Here is a 13,316-nt window from a genome sequence, read left to right on the forward strand (position 1 = left end):
TCAAGGATAACTTCATAAAGAGAGGTTGACAGCTCAAGTGCCATGTATTCTATCGAGGTGCATTTGTCAAGCGCACGAGACTTGAAGAATGTTCCTTTTTTTAATGCGTCATTCCAGTAGTCTATTCTCACCTATTAGTGGCGATCTGTGGCGGCTCTGGATGAGAGCCAAATATAGCCTCGTGACAACGTTCAGAAACATTAGTCTATTCGTGACATAGCCTAAATTGAAATACACACTGAATACGGAGTGCAAATGAGACACTTTATACTAACTCCATAATTCCAAGACTAATGACAAATAACTTCCAGCAAAACTACTTTCCGTACCACCAAGCAAATAGCTGCGCAGTTTGGGTCTTGCATTCGGGAGATAGTGGGTTCGAACCTCATTGTCGGTAGCCCTGAAGATTATTTTCCATGATTTCCCATTTTCATACCAGGCAAATTCTGGGGCTGTATTTTAATTAAGGCTACAGTCGCTTCCTTCCCGCTCCTAGCCCGTTCCTATTCCATCATTGCCGTACGACCTATGTGTGTCGGTGCGACGTACAGCAAAACTGTATTATTACTGAAAATGGTTCCCCAGTTGTACTCTTAAAACAATATATATATAATTTGCTTTACGTCGCACCGACACAGATAGGTCTTATGGCGACGATGAGATAGGAAATGGCTAGGAGTGGGAAGGAAGCAGCCGTGGCCTTAATTAAGGTACAACCCCAGCATTTGCCTGTTGTGAAAATGGGAAACCAAGGAAAACCATCTTCAGGGCTGCCGACAGTGGAGTTCGAACCCACTATCTCCCGGATGCAAGCTCACAGATGCGCGGCCCTAACCGCACCTCCCCCTGTGGGTGGGGGCGGTAGAATGACACCCACGGTATGCCCTGCCTGTCGTAAGAGGCGACTAAAAGGGGCCTCAGGGGCTCTGAACTTTGGAGCGTGGGTTGGCGACCATGGGGCCCTTAGCTGAGTCCTGGCATTGCTTCCACTTACTTGCGCCAGGCTCGTCACTTTCATCTATCCTATCCGACCTCCCTTGGTCAACTCTTGTTCTTTTCCGACCCCGACGCCATTAGGTTTGCGAGGGCTAGGGAGTCTTTCATTTTCACGCCCTTCGTGGCCCTTGTCTTCCTTTGGCCGATACCTTCATTTTTCGAAGTGTCGGAACCCTTCCATGTTTTCTCTCTGATTAGTGTTATATAGAGGATGGTTGCCTAGTTGTACTTCCTCTTAAAACAATAATCACCACCACCACCCTAACCGCACCAACACCACTGTATTATTATTATTATTTTATGTAACCGTAACTTACTCTCTTATGTTCAGTTAATATACATGGAATTGTTTAAATCGGTTCGTTTTCTGATGTGACACTCGCGTAAAGATTGGTAATGCATGGCATACGAATTAATTCAAGAGTAACAAACATTCATGACTCAGAAAACTCTACAATCACCAGATTGTTTAAAATGAGTTTGAACCCTATTAATTTATATTCTGCTCGTGAATTAGTACTGTAGAAATATCTAAGTACATGATAAACTGTTGGTTGCACTTCTTATATTTTCTGTATTAAATCGTTATTGTTTACAGTATGTAAGCCAATGTATAAACAAATTTTCTGAAATAATTTCATATGTAATTCCGGCACAAAAATACCTCAACTTCTCCGTAGCACATATCGGCTGGCAAAGAAACTGGCGAGAATTACCTAAGAGTGAAGTTACTTTAAAAAATCAACAACAGTCTGCATATGGTTCTATTACAAGTGTCTCTATGAACAGTAAAAGAGAACTTGGACCTCTTGCAAATTTAGTCATTTTTGTGTATGACATATAGGCTATATTTATGTCATGCAGGGCAGAGACCAACTCATCCTGACTGTCTGATCATTTCATTCAAAATGACAAATTAGTATCTATGGCATAAGTTGCATAACCAAAGAGATAAAAGATGTGTGACATAAAGAAATATTCTAAAGCCTCTGTAGCTCAGGCAGCAGTGCACCGGCCTCTCACTGCTGGGTTCCATGGTTCAAATCCCGATAAATCCATGTGAGATTTGTGCTGGACAAGTTTTTCTCCGGGTACTCCGGTTTTTCCTGTCATCTTTCATTTCAGCAACACACTTCAATATGAATATCATTTCTTTTCATCTGTCAGTCATTAATCATTGCCGCAGAGGAGCGTAACAGACTTCGGCAGCCGGCACAGTTCCTATCTTCGCCACTAGATGGGAGCTTCATTCATTCCATTCTCAACCCGGTCGAATGCCTGGAAGCAGGCTGTGGATTTTCATTTTCGTTAAACTGGAAATATTATATTGCCGATTAAAGTAAGGGTAAGTAATCTTAAATAATTCAGTTTCGAAGATTAACATTTTTAAGACTTAATTTTGTGCGCTATTAAGTTTTTATTTGCAGGCTATTTAGTTTATTAGCAATAATGCTTGTAGTTTAAGTTTAAAGAATATTCATATTCTGTCAGGAACGAAGGTGGTGATTGAGTGTTACTAATTACTGTTTTGAGAGGAAGAACAACTAGATAATCATCTCCTAACAGCCTAACACCAATCAAGAGAATTTGCAAAGGAGAGGCAAGAGCCACGAATGAAGTGAAAATAAAAGGCTCGCGCTGCGTTGCAAACGTAATTCCGTCGGAGTCGGAAGAGAACGAGAGTTTCCCAAAGGAGGTCAGATAGGAAAGATGAGAGCGAGGAGGCTTGTATAGGTAAGTGATGCAATTCCAGACTCTGCTATAGGCCCGTTGGTTGTCACCCACACTCTCGAGTTGAAAGCCACTTGGTTTCCTATTTTAGTTGCCTCTTACAGGTAGAGGATACCGTGGATGATTTCTATAGGCCTACCACCATGCATAGGGGAAGTTCGTGATGATGCAGTATAGAAACTAAGCGTGCTTACTCTTTTTGATAGAACTAGAAAGCTGCACTGCCGGTAATGCTGAAATTATTCGTAGATCGTGGGGCTGGCAGTGTGGATTTTCCAGGCAACTCATTCCCTCCATACAAATGTTAGGATATTGCGCCTTATTTCAAGTTTCCAGGCACTTCTCTTAAGCCTGCCATCCCACTAAAAAAAGTGTTCTCTAACCATCCTCAAATTACAAGCAACGAGCAAATGGCTGTGCGGTTTGTGTCGCACAGCTATCAGCTTGCATTTGGGAGCTAGTGGGTTCGAACCCCACTGTCGGCAACCCTGAAGATGTTTTTCCGTGGTTTCTCCATTTTCACACCAGGCAAATGCTGGGGCTGTACCTTAACGCTTCCTTCCCACTCCTAGTCCTTTCCTATTACATCGTCGCCATAAGACCTGTCTAAGTCGGTGCGAAGTAAAGCAGATTGTAAAACAAATTACAAGCAAGCTTGTAGTTTTACATGACTGTTCCTGTTGATATCGTGATCCTAGCCGCAGGACCTCCAGATGTACGTGAAATCCGAACCACAGGGTTGTGAGTTTCGATTCCTAAAATCCAACGTACATTGACCGAGATTTGAACAACGGCCGCCTCAGTGAACAGTCAATGACTATGCCAATCGGTTCTGACGCCCCACGTTCTTACATTAAGTCCAAGGGGTGGATTTCCTATATCCTTGCTAATTGTATTTATTTATTTATTTATTTATTTATTTATTTATTTATTTATTTATTTATTTATTTATTTATTTATTTATTTATTTATTTATTTATTTATTTATTTATTTATTAGTCTATTCGATAAGTCAAAGGAAACTCTATATCGAAGTATCCTGAGTAAAGGGAGGACTGAGATAGTTTCCCGTTGCTTTTTTAACTCAGCAAGGCAGTAAAATTTCATTACCCCTCTCTGAACCTACACCCACTCGCAGAACGCTGAATGACATTACTCCTCCGCAACACGGGACTGATACTTTAACTTTAGCTTTTTCACTAGACAAACTGGCAACATTTACGATATGGCAAGATGAGCACTTACAGTCGGAACCCCAAAAGCGATCAGCAACTACGTATAAAAGGTATCAGGTAAAGAAGAAAAACCAAACCTAACCCCATCGCGCAACAGCCTCTAAGGTTGTCTTCGAACACCCAGCCACCGACGTTATCAGAAAGGAAATGTAGACAAATATTTAAGGGAAATATATTACTGTATACTCTTCTTTTGAGACATGAGAGAAAGAGAGAAAAGATCTTGATATGCAAAGTAATTTTGATTTCGCACATCGTCTGATCAGAATCTTCGAGATTTAGACTGGAGTTTAAATGCATTTAATTTTATTTATTTATATATTTATTTATTTATTTATTTATTCATTCATTCATTTATTTATTTATTTATTTATTTATTTATTTATTTATTTATTTATTTATTTATTTATTTATCGTATGGTGTGGATGTGCCATGACGATAATGAGGTTGGGAGAGGGTGAAACCCGGTATCGGCACGCAGCCTATTCCTGTCGACTAACACCAAAGAGTCTGCTCAAGGTGTGACTTCCCCTCTCGGAGAACAATCATCGAACGAGAAATGCAACCATTCAAGCTAAGGGCGCCAATCTTTAAGTTGAGGACTTAAAGATAAAAATTTATAATCAAGCTTGGACGGACTCTTATCACAGGGGTGGGGTGATAGTGCACTAATCATTAAGCAGGAGAATTAGAAATCATAAGGCTAATTAAGACAGATTGATTAAAGTGAACTAGAAAAATATTATTTATTATCTTTAATATAAATGACGACGGTTTAACGAGAACTGAATTTAAAATAGAAAATGAATTTAATAAAAAATTGAATGACTCTACTTCGCGAAAACTTGCAATATCTTTAACTCGCTTGCTCACCATGTAGTCTTGTTCTGCTGGTCCTTGGAAAGCTTCCATCCTTGTAGCTGGAACATCACCGGTCGTCTTTGAGATCTCTTCATCTGCAGCTAAGTACAATTCCTGCCTTGCAAATTGTACCCACCACTAATTGGAAGATGACTTCAAAACTAACACTCCCTATTATGCTTTATCCCATATATTGGAGATAAGCCCTAAGTCATAGTTAGAAGAACCACCTTGGGTTATATGGAGAGGATACTCAATTAAGAATCCTTCCACCTTTACTGAAAATGTGCTCTGAAGTTTCATTTCTATCTGGTTTAATACTACCTATTGACTTAGACTGGTTCAAACCGGTCTCGTAGCCGAGCTGTACGTACTTCCTGATGAGAGTGGCTATACACCCCTCATTCAGAATTTCTAAGTATCGAGACGAAGATTCAAGTAGAGAATCAATGTAGAATAATATCGATCAGAATCACGTAGAAGTCTCGTAGAAGATCCGTAGAAGACTCGTAGAAGATCGTAGAAGAAGAAGCCAAGAGCTCCAACACGCCCTTTTATAACCTTCTCTGGCGCTAATTACAGGTCGCTACACGTGGTCCAATCAGATGACACGTCTCTCCCCACTCCAGATATTAGAGTTGACGGGTCTTAACCATGATATCAACTGTTCTTCTATTAGTCCTTTCACTCAGTATCCATGGCAACATGACGCTCCTTTGAAAATATAGGCGGTGATCAGTTTGAATCATTCTGGTCGAAATACGGTAGCTTACGTTAGAACGCTTGAACACGTGCTCGCTTTTCCCAGAACTTGGTGTCTAAATTTGTCCTTCCTTCTTCCTCGGTGATGTGGCAAGATAGAGGAAATCTACTGCAAGTTAATTTTAACCGACTGTCGCAAGAATCTAAGTGAATATTAGGATATTCAGCCCTCGTTTACAAGTCGTAGTTACAAAGTAATGAAATGATAGTGAGCAAATGATTAAACATGAATTATAATACAATTACATACCAAAATAAATATCATGACGTTAAATTCCTGAATTAATTACATAATAAAATTAACATAATTACACTGTAACGTCTGGAACGTTACATACGCCCCCATGAGTTCTTAACAAATATCACATGAGTTGAGAACTCACACACTTACTCCCACATTGACTTGAAATACCTCTATTACCTGCCCATAACGAGCGACATTATTTTCATACAATTAATTATATCTCACTCTTTCCATATCTCTCTTAGACTGCTTACCATTGCGAATGTCTGTTATTTCAGTTCATCTTGAGGTTTAGATGCTAAATTATGCCCAACACAAGCAACTTTCCATTTTTGTAAAAAACAAGATTACCCTAGAGAATATAACATAATATATATACAATTCAGATTACAAACTCTGCCGAGTGTCTTTTTGTCCTTTTACTCCCCATCTCTCCGACATTCTTTGCTAGATAGCAGTAACACGTTCTCTTCCAATCTTTTATATTAAAACCATGGAAAACTAATGATACAAACAATTTACACTTTTATCACTCTTTCGAATGTTTCAACCTTATCTTGAAGCAGGATGCAATACACTTCACACGAATACCCACGTGATTTAAGCTCACGGTAAAATTATTGCAAGTTAGAAATGCACATACGGGAAAATTAATTATTTGCCGTCGTCAGCTTTAATTAGCCTTCTGTAACATCTCAGAAAACAAATATATAAAATTTCATGGCCTCACATACGGAAAACAGATGATCTATCGTCAATGAACGAGCGTAAATCTACCGCCACACAAACACCTCCCTTGTTTACAAACACAACTAGGAAATACCACCACAATTGAGACGTAAACTCATACCGCTCGTAGTCTGACATAACAAGTAGCAACTTCCCCGAGTTACTGACCTATATCTCACAATCCGGTTCAGCCACCTCACACGACAGGTATCTCCGTAAACTACTAATGTTATATGAACCATTCATTACGCTCTCGCCATCCGCTAACTTGTAAGCACAGGGTCCTAGTTTTCTATGTACTTTATAAGGGCCTTGATATAAAAGAAAACATTTCTTTGTTACCTTATCCTCACTATTTGACAACATTGGAACTCTCACCAAAACCATATCACCTACCTCAAAGTTATCCAGTACCTTACGTTTCTGCTGCCTTTTACGTTTATCTCCAGATTTAATCAGGTTCTCCCGTGCCAGTCGGACGTAAAATTCAGCATTACGAGGTGGTTCCTCAGGCAAACCTAACACTCTCACTAGTTCATTCTGAGGCTTACGACCAAAATGAACTTGTGACGGCGTCAATCTCGTGCTCTCACGTTGAACAGCATTGATCCATGTCTCTATGCGGGATAAATGAGCCACCCAGGCTGTATGCTTATCGAACACTAAGCATCTAAACATGCGAGATAACTCTTTCATAACGCGCTCACACATATTGCCCTGAGGGTATCTAATAGATGAATGAACCTGTGTAATACCTAGCTCTCTAATTATGGACTTCCATTTTCTCGAAATAAATTGCGGTCCACTGTCTGATAATATTCTGAGAGGAGTACCTAATTCAGGGATATACTTCTCTTTGATTATACGACTACAAGATTTTCCAGTGGCTTTTCTCATACCGTATAATCTGACCAATTTCGAGAAGGCATCAATAATGACTAAAATATATTGGAAGCCGAACTGTCCCTTAACCACAGGTCCAAATAAATCAGTACACACCAAGTCACCAGGTCTTTCTGAGATTACTGCCTGACGAGGTCCTTCTAAATAGCGGTTAGGAACTTTGCTACGCTGACACAGATCGCAAGTGGAAAGAATTTTTCTTATATCTCTTCCCATTTTGTCCCATATAAAATTCTGTCGGATCTCATACAGAACTTTATTAGCTCCAAAATGTCCTAATTCCTTGTGGATAAACCAAATCAATTCCTCACGTAGCGCTTTGGGTACACAAATCCCCCAGAGATCCTCGCCACATTTCCTGGCTAGAAACCCGTTAACCAGTTTGTACATGTGCCTGCCATGCGACACAGTGAGCTGCTCTCCTCCCTGAAGTACAGACAAAGGTTCCCGACATTCTTCGTCTACCGACTGTTCAACCAATAGGTTACGTAGTCTATTTAGAGCAGTTTCATTTTCCTTAGACAGACATGTACATATAATAATGCCCTCACGTGGCTCTAGAAGGCTACCTTCTTCGCACAACTTCGGATCACGTGACAATAAATCAGCAAGGACATTATTCTTTCCCTTAATGTGAGTTACCTTAAAATAATACTCTTGTAGGGCGAGTATCCATCTACTAACTCTGTTAGATGATAATTTACACTTGGATACAAAAGAAAGAGCATGATGATCCGTCCTAATTTCAAATTCGGTACCTAAAACATACATCCTAAATTTACTGAGGGAGTATACGATAGCTAGGAATTCAAGTTCCGTTATAGTATAACGCTTTTCAGCAGCACTTAAACCTCTGGAAGCTAAAGACACAATCCCTAAATTACCATCATCATCTACTTGACATAGTGCACCAGCGATACCACAGTGAGATGCGTCCATCAGCAACACATACTTCCTATCGGGCATGGGGTATCTCAAAACAACCGCCTGCCTGAATCCTTCTTTTAATTTTAGGAAAGCACTATCATGATCTTGTGTCCATTCCCACTTACTGCCAGCTTTCAATAGTTCTCTAAATGGCTCTAGTAAGTTACCAAATCTCACTACAAATCGTCTGAAAAAATTACATACACCAATATACGATCTGAGCTCCTTAATATTTCTAGGTGTCGTAGTATTCAATATTTTTTCAATTCTTGTGCTCTCAGGCGTCACTCCCATTGCCGATACACGGTGCCCCAAAAAAGTCACCTCTCGTCTACTGAAAACACATTTGTCAAGTTTCAGAGTAAAACCAGCATACTCTAATTTAGAAAAAACCCTCTCCAAGTGGTCCAAGTGCTCTTCAAAGGTACTAGATCCTATAACCAAATCATCGATATAAATAGTAGCATAATCTCCAGTATCATCTCCCAAGGCAATACTTAGTGCGCGAATAAGAGCTGCCGAACTCGTACGGGTCCCAAAAGGAACACGCCTAAATTGGTACAAACTATGCTTATAGCTGAAAGCAGTAAGAGGCCTGTCTTCTGATCTTAAAGGTATCTGCCAAAAACTACTCCTAAGATCTAACGTAGAAAACCAACTCTTACCCTGAAAACTCTGTATCAACTCTTCAATGGTTTGTGATCTCAACTGATCAGCACCAATACGTCTGTTCATCTCCCTGCCATCAATACACAAACGTATTGATCCATCAGACTTAGGCACGACAATTAAGGGATTAACGTATTGACTGTTTGATAATTCAATCATATCGTCTGCTAACATAGCTTGAATTTGATCCTCTACGGCTTTGGCATATTTGTGTGGTATCGGATACCGCGGTCCGCTGAATGGAGTCTTATCCAGCACAGAAAAAGAATGTTCATACAGATGGGTAACACCAGCTTTCTCGGAGAAAATCTCCACGTGTTCACATAACACTTCAAATAACTTGTCCTTCTGGATTTCATTTAACTCATTTCTACTTACGGCTTCTTTCAAGCCACATATTTCATCCTCATTAATCCACAACTGACACAACTTCAGGCCCTCACTAGCCTCTTCATTAACTTTAGAAACCTCTCTCATTCTCCACACTGTACTAACTTCCGTTTTCCTCTGAATTTCCTCCTCAAACTTGACCTTGATATCCTCATTATTCCACCTCAAATTTAGCACTAGATCATTGTAATTTAACTGAGCCAATTTTAACGTTAACCAGTCAGATCCCAAGATAAGATCAAATATCAAATGCGGAATTACCAAACATATCTGAACGCTAATAAAATTATTAATACAGATCGGGACAGCTACTTGTTTACAAATTTGCTTAGACTTCTTTCCAACAGCCGTAATGATGAAAGTAGACTTAACAGGCATTTCCTCCAACTGAATACCCTGTTTCACTAATGACTCATACCACTGAGAACTAATACATGATATTTGGCTACCAGAATCAATCAAAACTTTAACCCACGCCCCCCAGACTTTCAATTTAACAACGGGATTGACTACTTTATTACTTGAATCTCCATTATTCTGCTCGGGTTCATACAACAAATCGTCTCTAACATCTAGGTCATATGGTAACACTTTCATGGCAAGACACTTCGCTACCTTCGTACTAGGCTGGAATTCTGACCTAACATTACAGCCTCTAGTTAGTTTAAAGGTTCCCTTTGTGTATTGACGTTGGACTCATTAGTACATTGCTCTGGCCTCCGTTGGGAATTTCCTGTCCTATATTCAGGTGCTCCGCTCCTGCTGTTCTGCTGAGGTCTGAACTGATTGCGAGCTTCGTGATTCTGTATTCTACCGTTATGTCTCATTCCGTTGTGATGACTAAAGTTCTGAATATTCTCCGTTCTACTCCTAAGGTTACCTAACGCATCAAAACTGCCTAGTAGGTTCTCCATCTCCTGAATAGTTCCAACTTTTTGCATGCAGGCCGCTTCTCTCACCCTGTCCGGAAAATGTCTCAAAAGTAGTCTTACTACATCAGACCCCTCGGTTATACCATCTAAGTTCTGACAAATCATGACATGTGCCAGGAAGTACTCGGTCATAGTAACTCCTTCATGCTGTTTGTACCTCCCAAATACCACCCTTTCTCTCTCCCGAGCTTGTATCGCTGCATTCCAGAATTTATCTCTAAACTTATTTCTGAATTCTTTCAGGTTCGTCATCGTTTGCCTATATACCATGAACCAAGACCGAGTTTCTCCTACAAAAGCATGGCCAATATTTTCCATAACGTCTTCCCAGTCCATAGACCCTTCCTCTAGACGCTTTTCAAACCGTTTTTCTATCATCTTAAGGAAATCTAGTGGGTTCGTTTGTTTCCCATTAAATTTAGGTAGTTCAATTTCCCTAATGTAGCTATTTCCTAGACATTGCCTTCCCGTGAAAACCTGTTTATCCTTTGCCACCTGTTTTAACTTATTTTCTGCTTTCTCCATCCGGCATTCTACATCTCTGTCTCTCCTATCAATTTCTCTCTCCAAATTAACCTGCTTCTCTTTCAATGTCCTAATTTCAATCTTATTCTCTTCAGCTATCGCAAACCTTTCTTCACTTGCCCGGGTCTCATCTTCTATTCTAAGCTTTACTGTGTCAATCTCTTGTTGGACGTGGTCTTTGAATATCCGTATTTCCCCTCTTTGAGTCTCAACTCTCTTATCAATACTAGTGACCTGCCTCATTACTTCCTCCCTAGTAGAGTTGTTTTCCTTCCCCATTAATTCCAGGAATTCACTTCTCTGCTCCGCAAACTTTTCTTCTACCTCTTTCCCTTGCCGTACATATTCATTTTTCTGGTCCTCTAATCGCTTATTAAAATGTTCATTTTTTACCACCAGATCGCGTAACTGCCTACTGTGTTCGTCCATTCTCCGATTCGCTTCCTCCTTATTTTCCCTCATCTCCCTGCTTAATTCAGCTTTAGTTTGTTCTAACTGTTCTTTCAATTCAGATTTAGTTTGTTCTAATTCACCTTTAAGCTCAGATTTAGTTTGTTCCAATTCATTTTTTATTTCAGTTTTACTGTCCTCTATCTTACTTAACATTAACTGCATCATTCCCATTAACTGATCATTATTATTACTTTCATTGTTAGTTTACTTCCGCTTCGCCCCCCATCCTACTATCATCTGACTCCATACTGACTTCTTTCTGCTTGCCTTCACTCTCCATACTACTTACACTTCTATCTTCAATTTCCTCTACTAGACTACACAACTCTTCCTCTGAACTCAATACGTTATTGCCTTTTATCGCCCGTCCACTGCGCAACATCCTCTCCTCTTTCGTTTGATCAGCTATGACCCTTCCCACAATCAAACACTCCTAATGCAACGTGGATATCCAAATTTTGCCCATAATACGAATTCTGATATCGTTACTGTCATTAACTGCTCCGTACTTAATGATTTTCTCGCCACACGTTGGAGCGGCATTTATGTGACTTCCCCTCTCGGAGAACAATCACCGAACGAGAAATGCAACCATTCAAGCTAAGGGCGCCAATCTTTAAGTTGAGGACTTAAAGATAAAAATTTATAATCAAGCTTGGACGGACTCTTATCACAGGGGTGGGGTGATAGTGCACTAATCATTAAGCAGGAGAATTAGAAATCAAAAGGCTAATTAAGACAGATTGATTAAAGTGAACTAGAAAAATATTATTTATTATCTTTAATATAAATGACGACGGTTAAACGAGAACTGAATTTAAAATAGAAAATGAATTTAATAAAAAATTGAATGACTCTACTTCGCGAAAACTTGCAATATCTTTAACTCGCTTGCTCACCATGTAGTCTTGTTCTGCTGGTCCTTGGAAAGCTTCCATCCTTGTAGCTGGAACATCACCGGTCCTCTTTGAGATCTCTTCATCTGCAGCTAAGTACCATTCCTGCCTTGCAAATTGCACCCACCACTAATTGGAAGATGACTTCAAAACTAACACTCCCTATTATGCTTTATCCCATATATTGGAGATAAGCCCTAAGTCATAGTTAGAAGAACCACCTTGGGTTATATGGAGAGGATACTCAATTAAGAATCCTTCCACCTTTACTGAAAATGTGCTCTGAAGTTTCATTTCTATCTGGTTTAATACTACCTATTGACTTAGACTGGTTCAAACCGGTCTCGTAGCCGAGCTGTACGTACTTCCTGATGAGAGTGGCTATACACTCCTCATTCAGAATTTCTAAGTATCGAGACGAAGAATCAAGTAGAGAATCAATGTAGAATAATATCGATCAGAATCACGTAGAAGTCTCGTAGAAGATCCGTAGAAGACTCGTAGAAGATCGTAGAAGAAGAAGCCAAGAGCTCCAACACGCCCTTTTATAACCTTCTCTGGCGCTAATTACAGGTCGCTACACGTGGTCCAATCAGATGACACGTCTCTCCCCACTCCAGATATTAGAGTTGACGGGTCTTAACCATGATATCAACTGTTCTTCTATTAGTCCTTTCACTCAGTATCCATGGCAACATGACGCTCCTTTGAAAATATAGGCGGTGATCAGTTTGAATCATTCTGGTCGAAATACGGTAGCTTACGTTAGAACGCTTGAACACGTGCTCGCTTTTCCCAGAACTTGGTGTCTAAATTTGTCCTTCCTTCTTCCTCGGTGATGTGGCAAGATAGAGGAAATCTACTGCAAGTTAATTTTAACCGACTGTCGCAAGAATCTAAGTGAATATTAGGATATTCAGCCCTCGTTTACAAGTCGTAGTTACAAAGTAATGAAATGATAGTGAGCAAATGATTAAACATGAATTATAATACAATTACATACCAAAATAAATATCATGACGTTAAATTCCTGAATTAATTACATAATAAAATTAACAT

The sequence above is a fragment of the Anabrus simplex genome, chromosome 8 (assembly GCF_040414725.1).
Source record: "Anabrus simplex isolate iqAnaSimp1 chromosome 8, ASM4041472v1, whole genome shotgun sequence".
Classification (NCBI taxonomy): domain Eukaryota; kingdom Metazoa; phylum Arthropoda; class Insecta; order Orthoptera; family Tettigoniidae; genus Anabrus; species Anabrus simplex.